The sequence below is a fragment of the Myodes glareolus genome, chromosome 2 (genome assembly GCF_982192425.1).
Source record: "Myodes glareolus chromosome 2, mMyoGla1.1, whole genome shotgun sequence".
Lineage (NCBI taxonomy): Eukaryota > Metazoa > Chordata > Mammalia > Rodentia > Cricetidae > Myodes > Myodes glareolus.
Window position 1 is genome coordinate 82198448 of NC_142027.1, and position 18323 is coordinate 82216770.

At 36.4% G+C, this 18323-nt stretch overlaps 1 non-coding gene and 1 gene segment (V, D, J or C); both read right to left on the reverse strand.

The window, feature by feature from the left end:
* LOC146895577 (immunoglobulin lambda-1 light chain-like) overlaps nt 1-18323 on the reverse strand; it is a 418556-nt gene that overhangs the window by 280499 nt on the left and 119734 nt on the right.
* Nucleotides 13288-13394, reverse strand: LOC146895578 (U6 spliceosomal RNA). Its single transcript, XR_015000703.2, has one exon. It is a non-coding gene; the product is annotated as a U6 spliceosomal RNA (small nuclear RNA).

Below are 18323 nucleotides of genomic sequence, written 5' to 3' on the forward strand. Positions count from 1 at the left end.
TCCTTCTATTGTAAGATCACTGTGTTCTGGTATTTTCATGTTGTTTTTCAGATTGTTGGAGGAATTCTTGCCTTGGTGCTTGCCCATCTCTTCCTTACAATGAAAATGTGTAGCCCATACTGGCCTCTAACTCGTGATCCTCCTTCCTCTTCCTCTTTCAGCAAATCCTAACTGTGTGCACCACCACAACTGGCTGAAGGAAATTTTTTGATAAACATTGTTGGATCTAATGTAGGCAGGCCATATCTCATCTCCAGAGCTAATGTTTTTAATAACTAAAAACAGCATGTTAAAATTTGTCTATATTATTTATATGCAAACTATATTTAGATCAATGTAAGAATGAACTAAGTAATTTGCTTATCCATAAAGAGTTTGTGTGTGTAGAGGTGTGTGTGTGTGTGTATGTGTGAAGATTGGAGTAAATATGAAGTTGAGCTTAGTTTATTGTTGCATGCTTCTATACTTCAGCAGAGATGGGTTGATCTCTTACTTTGAGGTCATGGTCATCTACTTATTGATTCAGGACAGCCAGATCTACATTGTGAAGCCCTGTCTTGATAAAAATAAAAGAACAAAAGGAAAAGGGGAGGAAAGAAATCAAGTTGTCATTAATGTAAGTACTGTAACCCAGAGTCCATCAAACAGAAAGCTATAAAATTAGCAACATTGTCCAGGTCAGTTAGAGCAGAACAAAAGTAGACCATATATAAAAAAAAACTACTGTATCTTAATCAGGGAAAAGTGTCTATTAGACCCAGTATAAAAAGCAGGCATTTCGACCCAATGTAGCTTCTATCTTCAGTTGCAGCGTGTAGCAAGCTATCTTAGGTAGGACTTCATCTTTACACTGTCACTCATTTATTGTAGGCAAAGGGTGTCTTTCAGAAGGGGAATGAGAAATTACTTAATCCTTGTCTCTGGGAACTGTTATAAGCAGGAGCTGAAAATTAGAGATGAGAAGTTGAAAGGAAATCAAATTCGGTCCATCTCATCAGTTTAGACATTAAAATCATAAGTTCTCAGTTCTCATTTATGTAGACAGTGACCATTGTTCAATATGTTTTAAGGTAACATTTGAATTTACACATGAAGAAGTGTGGTAGTCTATGATCCCACAAATGGAGTTTTGTTTGTATGTTAGTTTGTTTTAGATTAATTCACAGAACCAGCCTAGTGGTGTGTAATTTGAATAGTCAATTCGGAAGTCATGGCATATACAGAGCAAAGATCAAAGCAGGGGTGATATGCTGTTAGCTAAAGACATTACTTGGGTTTCTGACTGACCAAACTTTTCTGGAAGGTATGGGTGGGGAGCTTAATTGCAGAAATTTACAAATGGTTCATTATGATACTTGAATCTAGAAATATAATCCACACAAATAGAATAAAGAAAAAATCACATGATCATCCCTTTAAATGCAGAAATGGCCTTTGATGCTATTCAACATCCTTTCACGGCAAAAGTATTGGATTCATTAAGAATACTTCTCATCTCTAATATTCAGTTCCTGCTTATAACAGTTCCCAGAGACAAGTATTAAATAATTTCCTATTCCCCTTCTGAAAGACACCCTTTGCCTACAATAAATGAGTGATAATGTAAAGATGAGGTCCTACCTAGGATAGCCTGCTACACACTGCAATTGAAGATAGAAGCTACATTGGGTCCAAATGCCTGCATTTTATACTTGATCTAATTGACAATTTTCCCTGATTAAGATAGCAGTAGTTTTTCTATATATGGTTTACTTTTGTTCTGCCCCAACTGGCCTGAACAATGTTGCCAATTTTATAGCTTTCAAGGGATATACCTTGATATAATAAAGTCCATGAATTGCAAGTTCACAAACGCTATTCAACATCCATTCACTGCAAAATCTTGGAGTCATTAGGAATGCAAGGGATATACCTTAATATAATAAAGTCCATGAATTGCAAGTTCACAAGCAGCATCAACACAAATGGTGAGAAATACAAAGCATGTTCACTAAAATAAAAGAAAACACAAGATTTCTACTCTATCTGTGCTGACTTAAAATAGAACTTGAAGACTTATCTGAATAAGTAAGACAACTGAAAGAGATCGAGTACACACAAAAAGGGATGGTTATTCAGAATAAGTCTATTTGCCAATGTGATAAAAAAAAACTTTCAGCAAAGTAGCTGAAAACAAATTCAACAAACAAAACTCAATATCTTGCCAATGTACAAATGACAGATTGATGAAAGAATTGGACAATCCAGAGCTTTCACAAAAGTCTGATCTTTATTTGTTGTTGGTCTATCATAACAGGCATAATTGGAAACAATATCCAGCAACCAATGAATTGATAAATAAAATGTTTTAAATTTATACAATTGAATATTCCTCAGCTTCAAAAATTAAATAATGGATTTTGAAGGTGAAATAATAGAGCTAGGAGAAAATTGTTCTCAATCAGGTACAAAGACATAGATAGACAAATATGATATGTATTCACATAGAATGTGTGTTAGTTGCTAGTCTGATAAGCATGTTGCAGCCAATATAGCATGGCAGAAAGGGATATAGTAAGGAACTGGGGAGCAGAAGTATTAGGTGCTTGTAGGGCCCTGTCTTCCCTGTTCCTTGAGGCCAAAACACAGGATGCAAGAAATGTTTACGCTAACCAGCTTAGTTCCCCTGCTCGATTCTGTCAGCTGGAGGGAATTAGTTCAGAGCCTTGTTTCTGTCATTGCTATGATAATTTCACCTACTAAGGAGGGTCCTCAAGGCTCCCTAAATCTCCTCCCATCTGTCTGTCAGGGTTCCCAACTCGATACCCCCTACATGGAAGCTCTGGCCACTGGCGCTAGGCTGCCAACACTATGATCTCACTCACAGGTGGGAGGGGGCTCTCGTCCTTTTGCCCCCAAGTATATAAACCCGACATGTGCTGAATAAAGTGGACATTTACCCTTTGGGCAAATGATCCTGGTCTCTGTGTGTGTGCCTGTTTAACTCCTAGGATATTGATCCAGGCTTGCGGTCCGGTCAGGGAAGCGCGCACTCATATTGGAGAGTGAGGTTTCGCAGATTCGGGCGGGACAGGTGCTCTGTGCTGTGTGGGTCATTCAAAGAAAGAGAGTACCCCCAGGATACAATTGTAGGATCCCTGGCAGCACAGAGGAACAGCTTCTATAAACTGAACCCTGAACCTCAGTTCAGAAGCATGTTTATTCATTGTACACACAGATTATATCTAGAGTACAACAAGTTCCTCATGCCAAAGCCCATTTGATCTATTCAATATGTTCTGTGAAGAAAATCATCATACATGCTCAACTTTAGTTATTACTGTATACTGTTTGCAGTACCCAATAATTCAAGATTTCCAAATGTACCTCAATTGTCTTCTGACCAAATTCATGCAACAGATGAAACACTCCAAGTAAAACAACTCCATACATTATAGAAATTAATCAACATTACCTATTATGATTTCTTAAGGGTACAGTTACTTTCATTAAACACTGATACATTTAGCTTTTACTCTAGTTACAGTAACAAACAACTGTTACATTCTTTTGTTAACCCCACATACAATGACTATGATAAATTCCCACTTAGAAAAGTTTCTCCCTGAGAAAGGGGAAATAGAATGTATATCTATGGGTTAACCAAGTGGAGTGACTGAAAATGGGAGGAATAAAGGTAGGAGAGATGAGAAGAGGAACCAGGAGGAAATGAGATATAGACAGCTAACAATAAGGGACATTACAGAGGTCATGGAGAAACCCACTACAGTAGAAGCTCCTTAAAATAATTATATATGTATAATAGAAATCTATATGAAATTATCAAATAATTGTGAGAAAAAAAGCCTTAACTAGACAACTTTAGTCACCAAATTAAACCTCCAATGTCAGGAATGAGTTAGAAATAATTGAGTTGTTGGCCAAAAGTCAAAAAACAAGCAGTATATAATCCAGGCTATTGCCAAGATTATCTGTTATTATATGTAAACTGAGGTAAAGTTGTACAACTGAAGATAACATGTACAGATCTAAATGAACAAAATCCCTTAACAGCCCATAGGCCCTGATGTGGGATTCTGCTCTACAAGTTGAGTTTACGAGGCTTCTCCAGGAAGCAACTGTAACTCTCACTGAAAGATTATACAAAAGAATGTTGCCCTGATTCTCTCAGAATAAGATCCCTTTATAGGAATTTTGTGGGGTTTGTTTGTTTGTTGTTTTTGTTTTGTCTTTCATGATTAGATTCTCATGATTTCATTATTTTAAAGGTCTCAGTGTGGACAAATGAAGGCCTAATTTCTGTTATAGAAATGTCACAAGTAAGAATTTTGGCAGAGACTAAGCTATATTGTGGTTATATTAGTCATCCTTAAAAATCTCTGGGAAGGTTTACTAAGTAAAGAAGGGGTGTCACGAGTAACATGGAAAAGTTCATGTGCATACACGCAGAATGCTAAGCCAATGACTGTTTTTATTATCATGAGTATTAAAGGTCCTGAGCTCTCAAATATTTTTACAATGTGTTCCTTGGCAATTTACTGGAGTTAAAAAAAAACAACACTTAGTGTATGAGACAAGAAGGCATCTTTCAAAGAATAGACAATATGGTGAACTTTGGTGAGTAACAGTGATAGCCTTCAACTCCCTGCTACAAGTTCATAAGAGAATATTCTCACTTCCTCAGCTCTATACACCCGAGATTTGATTTTACATAGTCATCACTTTTACATGGCAGCACATGCTATACAATTGCTGCCTTTCCCCTTTTTTCCAAGGAGCTCAGGTAAAATTTTTAGATTTATGGTACATCCCTTTCAATAATAAGAGGAAAATATCCAAGGAAGAAGATAACAGAACTTCAGATGATACTTTTCTAAACCATAGGCTAGCTAACCTTGGTAGTGAGAGAGGAAAATATTTACTGTCCTGCTTCCTCATTTATCTAATTCACTGTGTTCACCCATATTGTCCTCCTATGTTATAACTGACACCACAGAAATAGTCAGCTTCATCTTCAGGCTGAATGTTGGAGATGCTTAAGTAGCGATGAACTCCAGAGCCGGAGCCAGAGAAGCGATCAGGGATCCCTTCTCCCTTGACATAGTTTCCATTATCGTGAAGATACATCAGATACTTAGGAACCTTGTCTGCCTGTTGTTGGTACCATTCAATGGTATTGGTGCTGTCCTCACTACTCAAGGTGCAGGTGAGTTTGACTGAGGCACCCAAAAAGGCTGAGGCTGAGGGTGACTGAGTCAACACAGGTTGGGAGAAACACCCTAGAAATAAAAAAGCACATTACCTCCTAGGGTGAGAGAAGAGGAGAGAATATACCTTGTTGTCAATTGGTTTCCCTCAACCGACATTAAGGTCCAGATGACTCTCCTGACCTGTACAATGAAGAAAGAAGTAGAGGAGAGGAATCCAAGCCATGGTGCTGACACCAATGAGCTCTGCTGAGACAGACCTGGTGTGGTTCTCTCTTCTCCTTTAACATTTCTCAGAGAACTGAGAGGTACCTTCATGCAAATTCATCTTGATAAACAAAATTTCTTATTCGGTGTTTGTACCCTCAAAATCTCGGTGTCACTTTCTTCTTGAGGCTGCACAAGAGAACACTGTAGCCCCATCTTCTGGGTCTATTGAATCATGACCAATCCCAAAGAGATAAATGTTTTTATTCTTACATTAGAGTCTCCATGTTCTTCAGTGGAACCTATGGTCCCTCATTGAGCAGATTTAGGTCTGTCATGTCTGTGACTACCATACTTCCCAATGGCTTTGTATACTAAGCTCTTTCTTATCAAGGTCGGAATGGGTTTCCCCCTCTGAGGCTGACTTTCACATGATCTCAGTTGTTTGCTTCTCGTCAGTGGAAACACTACTTAGACCAGTGTTCCTAACCTGTAGGTTATGACCCCCAGAGGACAGGAGTCGCATATGAGATATCCTATTGATCAGATATTACATTATGATGAAAATAACAGCTAAGAAATAGCAATGAGTAATTCCATTGTTGGGGATCATCACAAAATGAGGAAATGTATAAAGGAGTCAGAGCATTAGAGAAACTGAGAGCCAAAGTTGTAGACTTTAGTTTATAAGGAACTCCTTATTCAGGGGTTTTTCCTACTTATTCTGAGGATTGAGAAATTTACTCCATGATCCTCTTCCAAGAATGCACAAATTGGCAGGCTTGTTCTTTCTACTTGGTTCCTCAGCTTATTGATCCATACAGACACACTGATGAATATTAGAATTAGGATTATAAATATTATACTGCATGATCTCTTAATCCGTTATAAATAAAAAATTTTGAAAATCACAGATCAATACAAAACAGAATTATAAAATAAGTTGGAGAATGAACACACTGTGCTTGTATTTGTATTTAAGTATTACAGTGTATTAATGAAGAATCACTGTATGTGAGTGTTTCCAAAAATACCCATGTAAATCTGCCTACAATGAAACAGTATCTACTAGATACAAAAGGACTGATTCACATGTGAACTCACAAAGACTATGAAAGCAAGCACACAAAACAGCACAGATTCAAACAGAAAAAAATTGCTAGCACTGAAAAATAGAAATAGATAAATATGATCAACCTTAGCCATGAATTTATTCAAAATAGATAGCTTGGAAAAGGGAAAATCTGTTATCTCTACTAGAGTGTCAATGAAATACAAGACACACTCCGAGGCAGGCACCATAATCAGGGGTTGTTAGTCAACAGTAAGCAAACTCCATGATGAGTGTGTGTGTGTGTGTGTGTGTGTGTGTGTGTGTTATGTGTCTGTGTTTGTATGTCCACGCATTCACACACTTTTTGTTTTGTTGTGTTATATTTTGTTCAGTTGATTTTCCCATTTTACTTTGTCCATTTTGTTTTACTGTTGTTTTTTACTCAGTTTTTCTGTTTTGTTTTGTTTGAAAGAGAAAGTACATGAAGTTAGGAAGGTAGAGAGTTGAGAGGGTCTGAGAAGAGTTGGGATAATGGAAAGAATATGATCAAAATATAATGTATGAAAAAAGTTTTTAAAAATTAAATAATCTGAGAGCAAAATGTTAATTGAAATACTCAGTAGAAAGACATATAAAGAAAGAAAGAAAAGAAAAAGAGAGAGAAATAGAAAGGAAGGAGAAAAAAGGGAGAAAAGGAGGAAGTCAAAGAAAGAAGCTAAGGATCTGTTGTCCCTGGTTGAATACATGAATGAAACTATGAATTGTATCCTACTCGGAACCTTCTAAACAGCAAGATGGCTCAGTATATTAGAGCACAGGTCAAACATCCCAATGGGAGTTGATTCCTGAAACAATCCTTATTGCAAAAAAGGAAACAATTTACACAAGTTGTTCCCTAATTGTCCCTCTTATGCTGTGGAATTTACACACACTTATTAGTCATTAAATAAATATGTAAATCAATAAATAAATAAACAAATATTTTAAAATCTTTTGGTACTTTTAGGATGATTTTGTAACACTTTCTGCCCCTCTGTAGTTTTGATTTTATATTCGGAACTTCTTTGATATTATTGACATTCAAATATTGATGTGAATTTCTTAAAAAATAGGAATTCATAAGTGAAAGATGTTGGACACCAATTCATACCCATATATACTGGATCCACGTGAACCTTGATTTTTAATAAGTCTTGAAATAACACAGGTACAAACTGTGTAGTTTGGTACATGAACTTGATATTGGATTTCATTCTGTATCCTGTGAAAACCACTGGTGAATAAAGAAACTGTCTTGGCCTGTTGATGGGGCAGAACTTAGGTCAGTGGGGAAAACAAAATGGAAGGCATGCTGGGAGAAAAAAGGCAAAGTAGGAGAGGTGTCATGGAGTTGCCACTGGAGATAGAAGTGCTGACATTTTGCTGGTAGGCCACAATCTCATGGTGATATACAGATTAATGGAGATTGGTTAAATTAAGATGTAAGAGTTAGTCAATAAGAAGCTAGAGCTAATGGGCCAAGCAGTGATTTAATTAATACAGTTTCTGTGTGTTTATTTAGGGGCTAAGTGGCCAGAAGCCAAACTAGTGGCCTCCTGCAACATGAACTTTTTAATTTTCTTCTACATAATGTTTCCTACCAACACTTGGAACAAAAGAACTTCCTAACTTTTAGTCTGTGCTTTATATGACAAAATTAACTTTTTTAAGATTTCCCACTAAAAATGACAGGCATGTCCTTAGGTGTCATACGGTTTACCAAGCTTTCAAAATTGAGTTTCTAAAAACATAATACTTTTGTGATCAAACACTTACAGGTGGATGCCACTGTAAAAAAGGCATCTTCTAGAAGCTTTACTACTGTGTCCTTGCTTACAGTACTAAAATAATGAAAGAGGAGAAATATATTTATAATTTATGACTGAAAATTGTTTAACATTGAACTTTGGTTGCATGCATAAAGGAAGAAATATGAGTTAATGTGCAAATATCTTTAGAAATAAAAAGTGAATCAAGATGAAAGAAATGTTCACAAATTCAGAAATACTTTACAAATTATTACCCAGTTTGTTAGTTCCTTGAGATGGTAGTAACAATATACAAACTTACAAACACAGGGTTAATTTCAGTGACTTGTCTTATCTCAAACTGATCTCTTGAGGACAGGCTTGCAAAATCACACACTGCTCAGCACCATACTGCATCTCTTTCCTCCTTGTTCCTATAGTTTGTGAACAATTTTAGGTGGTCATTGGTCAGTATGTACAAAGCCTTATATATGGACATCAGTCTTCATGTTAATCCAATGTTAACTCCCTGTGTTCTCAGAGACATCCTATGTTAGTCTAGGGGACTCACTGTGCTTCAGCATGAGTTCATCTGACTAAACACATCTGCAATAGTATTTAGTTTTTAAATTTTATAATAAGGTTATATACAGTGGTATTCAGATTTGTTGCATTACCATGTTTCCCTTAGGAGAAATCTGTTACACTAAAGTCAGAGAAGAAATTTTTTGATATAATATAGTAAATATATCATAAAATAAATAAATTATATGTGTGATAAAAAATATATCAATATAACAATTGTTATATTTTATATATTATTATTTATATGATCTCAAAATTTTTAAAAGCTATAGAGTGAATTTCTTTTTATTCAAATGAAAGCTAATATACCAAACGTTATAAAATGTTAATGGACTGTTACTTCACTTTGATCTAGTTGTAGAAAGAACATCATAGAGAATGTTTCATTTGGAGACCTGTTGACTCTAGTCTTATGAGCAAATACATATGGGAGGAATAAAATACTTTACTTAGGTTTTATGCTTTTATTCTTTATTGCAACAGTTGACAAATATCTCTACTCTTTTATTCTAGCTAGGACACAAATGAAGGAAGATACTTCACATTGTTACCTCTAGAGAGGTAAAATTAGGATGACAACAGTGCCTGTCCAGGAAATCCTATTATTGCAGGACAGGGCTTATACTCAGGATAAGGCAAATGTACATTTGTCTTCTCCATCTGTGTCTCACTGTGCTGAGCACCACTGTAGTGTAGCATGCAGTAGCCTTCAGCATTGGCTTCAGGATTGTAACCCTAAAGCACAAGAACAGGATAATATTTAAGGCTAAAAGTGAAAGAATAGCATGAGTACCTGTTAATTGTTAGATAAATCAAAGCATAGAGGCTTGGTCAGGCTACTCCTGGAACCAGTGTGTACAGAGGCAATTAGTAACTTCTAGAGACCATCATTCCTCAGTGTGCATAGCTTGGGAATGTGATTCTGAAAGAAATAGCAGTTATGTATAAGAATGAGGCAAATAATGAGAGAGGTCATTCCAAGGCAGGTCTTTTTAGAAAAGGAGGAAAGATGGAGAAATGAGACAGGCATCCAGGTCCTGCTTTAAATCTCCAGAGTTCCCAGGATCAAAGGATCTTGCTGGTCTCTGTGGTTTTCAAGATATTGGGGAAATAGTGACTGGCTGCAGTATGAGTCTTTTACTTTCACCACCACCACCACGAAATTACATCTCTTCAGCCCAAGGCACAATTATACTCCCAAGGAAGGAGGGGCAGTTTTGAGGAAGCACCTGTTGTGCTGTAACCTCTAATTGTGGGTATGAACTTGGCCCAGGAGATTTAATTCCAGTTAGTAGTTATCTTCAGATCTTGTAGTTTTTTGAGAAATACACAGTGCCTCCTGCTGGACTGTGGATGCTTACTTCCAATATTTCAATATAAGTTTCTATAAGGTTCAGAAGATCGGATTTATATTGAGGTCCTTAATCCATTTGGACTTGAGTTTTGTGCATGATGACAGATATGGATATATTTTCGTTCTTTTACAGGTTGACATCCAGTTGTACCAACTCCATTTGTTAAAGATGCTTGCTCTCTTCCATTGTATAATTTTAGCTTCTTTGTCAAAAATCAGGTACTCATAGGTTTGTGGATTAATAACCAGGTCTTAAATTAGATTCCATTTGTCAATGTTTCTGTTTTTATGCCAATACCAAGCTATTTTCATTAAAGTAACTCTGTAATAGAGTATGAAGTCAGGGTTGGTAATGCCTCTGGAAGTACTTTTATTGTATAGGATTGTTTTGGCTATCCTGAGTTTTTTGCTTTTCCATATAAAGTTGATTATTGTTCTCTCAAGGTCTGTGAAGAATTTTGTTGGGATTTTGATGGTGATTGAATTGAATCTATAGATTGCTTTTGGTAGAATTGTCATTTTTACTATGCTGATCCTCCCAATCCAAGAACATGGGATATTCTTCATTTTCCAGTATCCTCTTCAATTTCTTTCTTCAAAGACATAAAGTTCTTGTCAAATAGATCTGTCACTTCTTTGGTTAGTGTTACCCCCAAGATACTTTATGCTATTTGTGGCTATCTTGAAAGGTGATGCTTCTCTGATTTCCCTCTCTGCTTCTTTATCCTTTGGTATAGGAGGGCTATTAATTTTTTTGAGATGATCTTATATCCCTCCACATCACTGTAGAATTTGTCAACTGTAGGAGTTCTCTGGTAGAGTTTTTGGGGTCACTTATGTACACTATCATATCATCTGCAAATAACGAAAGTTTAACTGTTTCCTTTCTAATTTGATTTCTCTTTATCTCCTTCTGTTGTCTTATTGCTATTGCTAGAGCTTCAAACAGCGTATTGAAGAAATATGGTGAGAGTGGACAGCCTTGTCTTGTTTTTGTTTTTAGTGGCATAGCTTTGAGTTTCTCTCCACTTAATTTGGTGTTAGCTGTTGGCTTGCTGTATATTGCTTTTCTTATATGCAGTTATGATTCTTGTATCCATAATCTCTCCAAGACTTTTATCATAATGTAGTGTTGAATTTTGTCAAATGATTTTTCGACATCTAATAAAATGATAGTATGATTTTTTTTTCTTTCAGTTTATTTATACGATGGATAACATTGATAGATTTTCTTGTGTTGAACCTACTCTACATCTGAGATGAAGACTACGTGATCATAATGGGTGATTTTTTTGATGTGTTCTTGGATTCAGTTTACCAGAATTTTATTGAGAATATTTGCATTGATGTTCATTAGTGAGAATGGTCTGTAATTCTCTTTCTTGGTTGTGTCTTTGTGTGGTTTTGCTATCAGGGTAACTGTAGCTTCATAAAAAGAGTTTGGTAATGACGCTTCTGTTTGTTTTATGTGGAACACATTAAGGAGTATAGGTATTAGCTCTTCTTGGAAGTTCTGGTAGAATTCTGCACTAATCTAATTGGTCCTGTGCTTTTTTTGGTTGGGAGTTTTTTGATGACAACTTCTATTTCCTTATGACATATAGGTCTGTTTAAATTGATCACCTGGTCTTGATTTAATTTTGATATATGGTATTTATCTAAAAAATGTGCATTTATTTTACATTGTCCAATTTTTTGGCAATACAGGCTTTTATAGTGAGACCACATCTCAATTTCCTCAGTGTTTGTTGTTTTGTCTCCCCTTTCATTTCTAATCTTGTTAATTTGAGTGTTCTCTCTCTCTGCCTATTGAATAGTTTGGATAGGGTTTGTCAATCATGTTAATTTTCTTAAAGGACCAGCTCTTTGGTTCATTGATTCTTTGGATTGTTTTCTGTGTTTCTGTTTTGTTGATTTTAGCACTAAGTTTTATTATTTCAGGTCTTCTACTCCTCCTGGGTAAAGCTGATTCTTTTGTTTTCTAGAGCTTTCAGGTGTGCTGTTAAGTCTCTAATGTGAACTTTCTCTGTTTTCTTTATGTGGGCACTTAGTGCTATGAACTTTCCTCTTAGCACTGCTTTCATAGTGTCCTATAGATTTGGGTATGTTGTGTCTTCATTTTCGTTGAATTCAAGGAAGAATTTAATTTTTTTCTGTATTTCTTTCTTGACCCAGGGGTGGTTCAGTAGTTGATGGTTCAGTTTCCATAAGGTTGTAGGTTTCTGGGGGTGGAATTGTTGTTAAATTATAACTTTAGTCAAAGATGATCCAATAAGACACAGGTGGTTATTTCAGTTTTTTGTATCTGTGAATGTTTGCTTTGTTACTGAGTATGTGATCAATTTTCAAGATGGTTCCATGAGACGCTGAGAAGAAGGTTTGTTTTTTCCTGTATGAGTGGAATATTCCATAGATGTCTGTTAAGTCCATTTGGTTTATTACATCTGTTAGTTCTCTTATTTCTCTATTAAGTTTCTGTCTGGTAGACCTGTCCATTGGTGATAGGGGGTGTTGAAATTTTCTAGTATTTGTGTGGAAGGTTTGATCTGTGATTTGAATTCTAGTAATGTTTCTTTTACATAATTGGGTGCTTTTATATTAGGGGCATAGATATTCAGGATTGGGACTTTAACTTGAGGAATTATTCCTGTTATGAATATAAAGTATCCTTCTCCATCTCTTCTGATTGATTTTAATTTAAAATCAATTTTGTTAGAGATTAGGATAGCCACACCCTCTTGTTTCTTAGGTCCGTTTGATTGAAAAACGTTTTTCCAACTTTTTAATCTCATTTAGTGTCTGTCTTTTAGACTGAGGTATGTTTCTTGTAAACAGCAGAATGTTGGATCCTGTTCTGTATCCATTTCTTTTTACCTGTTTCTGTAAGTGAATTGAGTCTTTTGATATTAAGTTATATTAATGACCAGTGGTTGTTAACACCAGTTTTTTTGGTGGAAGTGTTTGTATGTATCCCTTCATTGACTTGTGTTTTGGAGGGTTGTCAGATATTTGTGCTATTGTGGGTTTGTTGGCTTCATTCGGTTGGGTTTTCCTTCTAGTACTTACTGTAAAGCTGTGCTTGTGGATACATATAAAAATATGGAAGGCTTCATGAATTTGAGTGTCATCGTTGCCCAGGGACCATGCTAATCTTCTTTGTAGTATTCCAGTTTTAGTATATGTGCTGCTGAATTGAGCACCAAACATACTTTCTAAATTTTCTGCATTTAAATCAGATAAGAAAAATGTCACCCATGTAATAAGAGATTATAGACCTTGGTAATTGCCTATGTATTATTTGCCATGCCTTTCTGAGAAAATATTGGCACAGGATGGGGCTCTTGAGCATTACTTGTTCAAGGATAGTCCATTGATATCTTTTATCAGGCTCAGAATTATTATAACTAGGCACTGTGAAGGCAATTTTCTTTGTCCTTTTCTTGTAAATGTATAGTAAAGAAACTAGTGCAGGAGACTTATCTGTATTCAGTCAATCATGTTTTAAATAAACACTGATTGGCCAGGCAGGATGTATAGATGGATCAACCAGACAGGAAGTAGAGGTGGGGCGATGAGAACAGGAGAATTCTAGGAAGGAGGAAGTCCATTCCCCCCAGTTCTGCCCAGATCACCGAAGAAGCAGGATGTGACCTGCCATGCTGCAAAAGGTACTGAGCCATGTGACTAACAGAGAAAAGAATAATGAATTAATATATGCCACAAGAGCTAATAAGAAGCCTGAGATAATGGGCCAATCAGTTTATAACTTATGGTGACCTCTGTGTGATTCTTTGGGACCTAATGACTATGGGAACTGGGCAGGACAGAAACCCCAACAAGCAGGCCCTCATGCTTTGAGAAACAATCATATAAAAAATAACGATGAGAGGCCATCCTTTTGCTAATAGAGAAGACAAAGAAATTCCAGCCCATCATTGAACAACATTGCAGATAGCTCTAAGATCTGTCACTATGCTCTATTTTCTGAATTTCTTTTTAGCAACAAATACAAAAGAATTCCATGGACTGGTTGATTCTTCAATATGGTGAGTATCTATTTGCTCTTGTAACAGCTATTCTAAAGCCATCAACTTTTCTTCAGTTATAGCCCACTGTTTAACCCATGTTGGTTTCTCACTTAACCATTTTAAAGACAGGTCTGTTAGTACCTCTGGAAGTTTATTAATTGCATTATGTTCTTGCACAGCCTGAATGACTGGTGTCCGTTATTTATAATATCTTCTAATATTATGGAGCTGCAGGAATGTTAATTTGGGTATTCCATTTCTGCAATAGGTTACAACGCAACACATCGACTGCAATATTAGCTACATATGGCCTCAGTCTTCCTCTTTACCATTCTAGTCCTATGTATTCTACCAATCCCACGTTCTGTTTCACCTGAAATAGAGTTCGGATTCCTAGGACCTGAACATCTACCTCTTGAAGAGGTCAATTTGGATTCCAAGATTCAGGAGTAATGATACTTACATCCACAACTGGATCTAGTTGGCCTTCAATAAAAATGCCATTCATATACACTCTTAGATTTGGTCTTTGATAATTTCAAAAAGTCTGCTAGAATATACATTTTCTATCTCCTGCTGGAGCTTTTGACTAATACTCCACCTTTATTCCATCATCCTAACCAGTATTGTTTCTTACAGTAGGCAGTGGATGTTTTTGTTGTTCTTGTTGTTGTTTTGATTTACAAGACAGGGTTTCTCTGTAGATTTTGTTGCCAGCAGTAAATTTTTAAAATTTTTCCTGGAGAGACATGTTCTACACAGTAGCTGAGAATGACTGGATTGTATTTACCAATGGTATTAGATTGCCTTGCCTTTTTTTGTTGACCTACATTCATTGGTCCAATGTTGGCCTTTGTCACACCTCCTACATAAACCTGAAGTCTGAGTCCTCCTATTCTTTCATTATTCCTAGAAATTCTTGTTTACAATCACTTCTCAGATGTCCCACTACACCACAATTTAAGCTTTTAATATTTTGATGTCTCTTATACCATTGGAAACTGTTTCTTCTACCCAAGTTTCAGTACCATAGTCAAGTGACTCAACATTCACTGTATGCAAGATCCAATCATCTGTGGGTGCTGATCTGATCTTTACAGGCCCAAGGATTCTTCCACATTCTGAGGTGGCATGCTCTTAAGTGAAAGATTCAATTATTATATTAACTAACTTCCTTAGTTAATCTTTGTAAAAAGTCACTAAAAGTTTCTCTCTGACCATGTTTAACCCAAATATGTGATTCAACTCTCTTTCCTAGTTCCTCAATCCTGTCGCAAGAATTTGAATGTGCTGTGTTACACAGGAACAATGTGTGTTCATCGTAAAGAGCTTGGTCTTAAAGATCAGAATAAAATCCCTTACCCAGAATTTGATCTTGGGAAATCGCCAGTCTCTTTGCCTTTCCCTGTTACTCTAAAAATATAGCTTCTTCTCTCCAATAGCACCACCAAAGCAACTGCAGTCCACTTTCTAGAACTGCTGAGATTAACTGAGTCCAGTCTTGTGGTGTTGCTTTGTTACTAGAAGTCCAAGTTTTGACCATTTTTCTAACAAAGAACAAATGTATTCAATAAGATGCAATTGTTTGTTTAATTTCTTTTAGATCAGCCATATGTATATGCAACCATGTATATTCTTTGGCTACCTTAGGGTATTGTGTTCCAGATGCTTTTTCTGATGATATCACCAAAAAGACCAGTATAACTCTGGATAAGCTATGCCAGAATTTGGTACATACTGATGAGGCTAAATTTTGTCTTTGTACCTTTTGTCCCTGGTCATCAAATTCTATAAATTCCTCAGTCTTTTCAAATATACTATTGCCTTTTATAAAGTCTGGATCTCCTGTCCAGTATTTTGTTTGAGTGTTCTTATTAAGAATTCAAAGTTATGAAGTCTGTTCAGTAGAGACAATATCTCATCCTTGGACATAATTTTTATAGCATGCAAATTACCTTCCTGGAGAGACATTATATCAGTCAATCTATCATAGCCCTTCAACAGAGTCTGATTAAGACATTCAACAGTATGAATTCTCTCAGACAATGTCTCAGCATCCTCTGTCATAGACTTGATTTTGGCTGCCAAATTGGCTGTGTCCTTCAGAGTGTCGAATTTTCCTTTTACTAGATTAGTATCACTCAGTAAAGACTGTATTATTTCTAAAATTGTCCCATTCTTTGCCCTATTGTCAAACCATATTTTTAAAGATACAATATGAAGAACAAACTGAGTCCCAATATTCAATAAATGGATGTGTCACAATAACCATTTTAGCCTTGCTGAATACAATCCATAGTATTAGCAAATAAAAGTTACTAAAAGTTTCAAGAGTAAAGGTATTTGCCATTATACAACTTTTTAATTTATTGATTTATTAATTACCTGTTATGAGATCTAGTAAATTGTTTTCGATGTAACAATCTTTACTGTTCAGCATGTGTCCTGGTTGCAGAGTTGTGACTTGTGGCACAACAAGGTGCCAAGAACAGTCCTGAGCTGCTTAGGTTTCCCCTTCCTTGGTGCTGGCTAAATACTGAGAAATATGCTTTACTTGACAAAAAAAGCAATTATATCAATACTGTACACCAAGCAAGAAGCCAAGAACTCAGGTGTTGGGAGTACAAAAAACGAAGCTCTGCAGAAGCTATGTAAGTCATCACATAGTAAGGAACACAGGAGGGAATGAAGCAGTGGAGGAGTTGTACATGATCTTGGGAAAATTTCAAGTTGCTGCATACAATTAGCTTTGCTGTGGCAGATGTTTTTACAAAAATTTGCTCATGTAAAATCAATAAAGGTGGGTGAAAATGGGAGACATTCTGGACTGTACATTAGTTAGGCATTTAGGACATTCAACCTTTAGGTGTGGAGTCTGAATTTAAGTGGGTGCCACATAATGAAGGATGCTAAAAATGCAACCCCACACTAGCTCAGAATTGAATATAATAAAAGGTTATTTAGGGATAGACCCACATATCAAATCCTCTGCTCAACCAAGAAACAGCAACCAATTACAGCAGCTGGAAAACAAAGAGAGAGGCCAAACACATGCTTTATGGCAGTATTTATAGTATATGAGTCCACTCTCAATTGGGCAGGTTACTTAAAGGCTACTGGCTACAGGAATTCCTACAGCAGAGTTGCCTTTGTTGTGTGGTATTTTCATAGTAATAGTAAAAGAACTAGTACAGTATACAATCAGTCACTTGAAAGGAAAGTGAGCTTTAGAGGAATAGTGAAGAAACACAAAGTACTAGATAAAGGCAGTCTTGGGGCTCTGGTCACCTTGTAAAGAAATAACTAAAACGGGAAAAATGGGGGGGTTTCAATTCTAAGTGAAAGGTAAAAAAGGTGGGAAAACCCTTCATAATCTTCTTCAAACAGAATCAGCTGTTTTGTGTTTGTGATCTAACAATACCTCCTATCACAGGTCCTGATATTGGATTCAGCTCAACAATGTCTACAGCCGTACTGCCCCGAATGCACCCAACCTCGTCTGTTTAACAAGTTGGGTTTCAGAGAATTCTCCAGTAAAACAAGTATAATGCTGGCCTTCACACTGAAATCCAATGCAAAATAATGATGCTCTGATAAATCAAAATGCAATCCTTTTATAAAAAATTTGTGGGATTTTGTTTGTTTGTTTGTTGTTTTGCTTTTGCTTTCTATGCATGTTGTTATGTAATGTCATTGGTTATTTTAAGTCTTTTATGAGATTTTGAAAATGGACTCAGTGTGGACAAAGGAAGGACTTTATGCTGATATAGAAGTGTTGTGATCCAGCTGCCCTCACTCCCCTTGACCGACAACGGAACTTCTCTTTGGTCTGTAATTGACAAGGATGTTTGTGTTTTTTCAGGCTGGTGGGTCTCCACAGAAGGATGAGAGATATAAAAGGTTGGTGGGCAAAATAAAGCTTGCTGTTGGTCCACTTGAAAAGAAGCCTCTGTGTCTCAATCCCAGCACCCCCGCCAGTCTTGGCTATCCAGGCTGTGCTGGCTGCAGTAAGTTGAGGTTCCTCCGAGATCTGGAAAGTGGGAATATGTGAATGGGGTCACTCAATTCTTTAACTTTAAAAATGAATGTTCTCACTTCCTC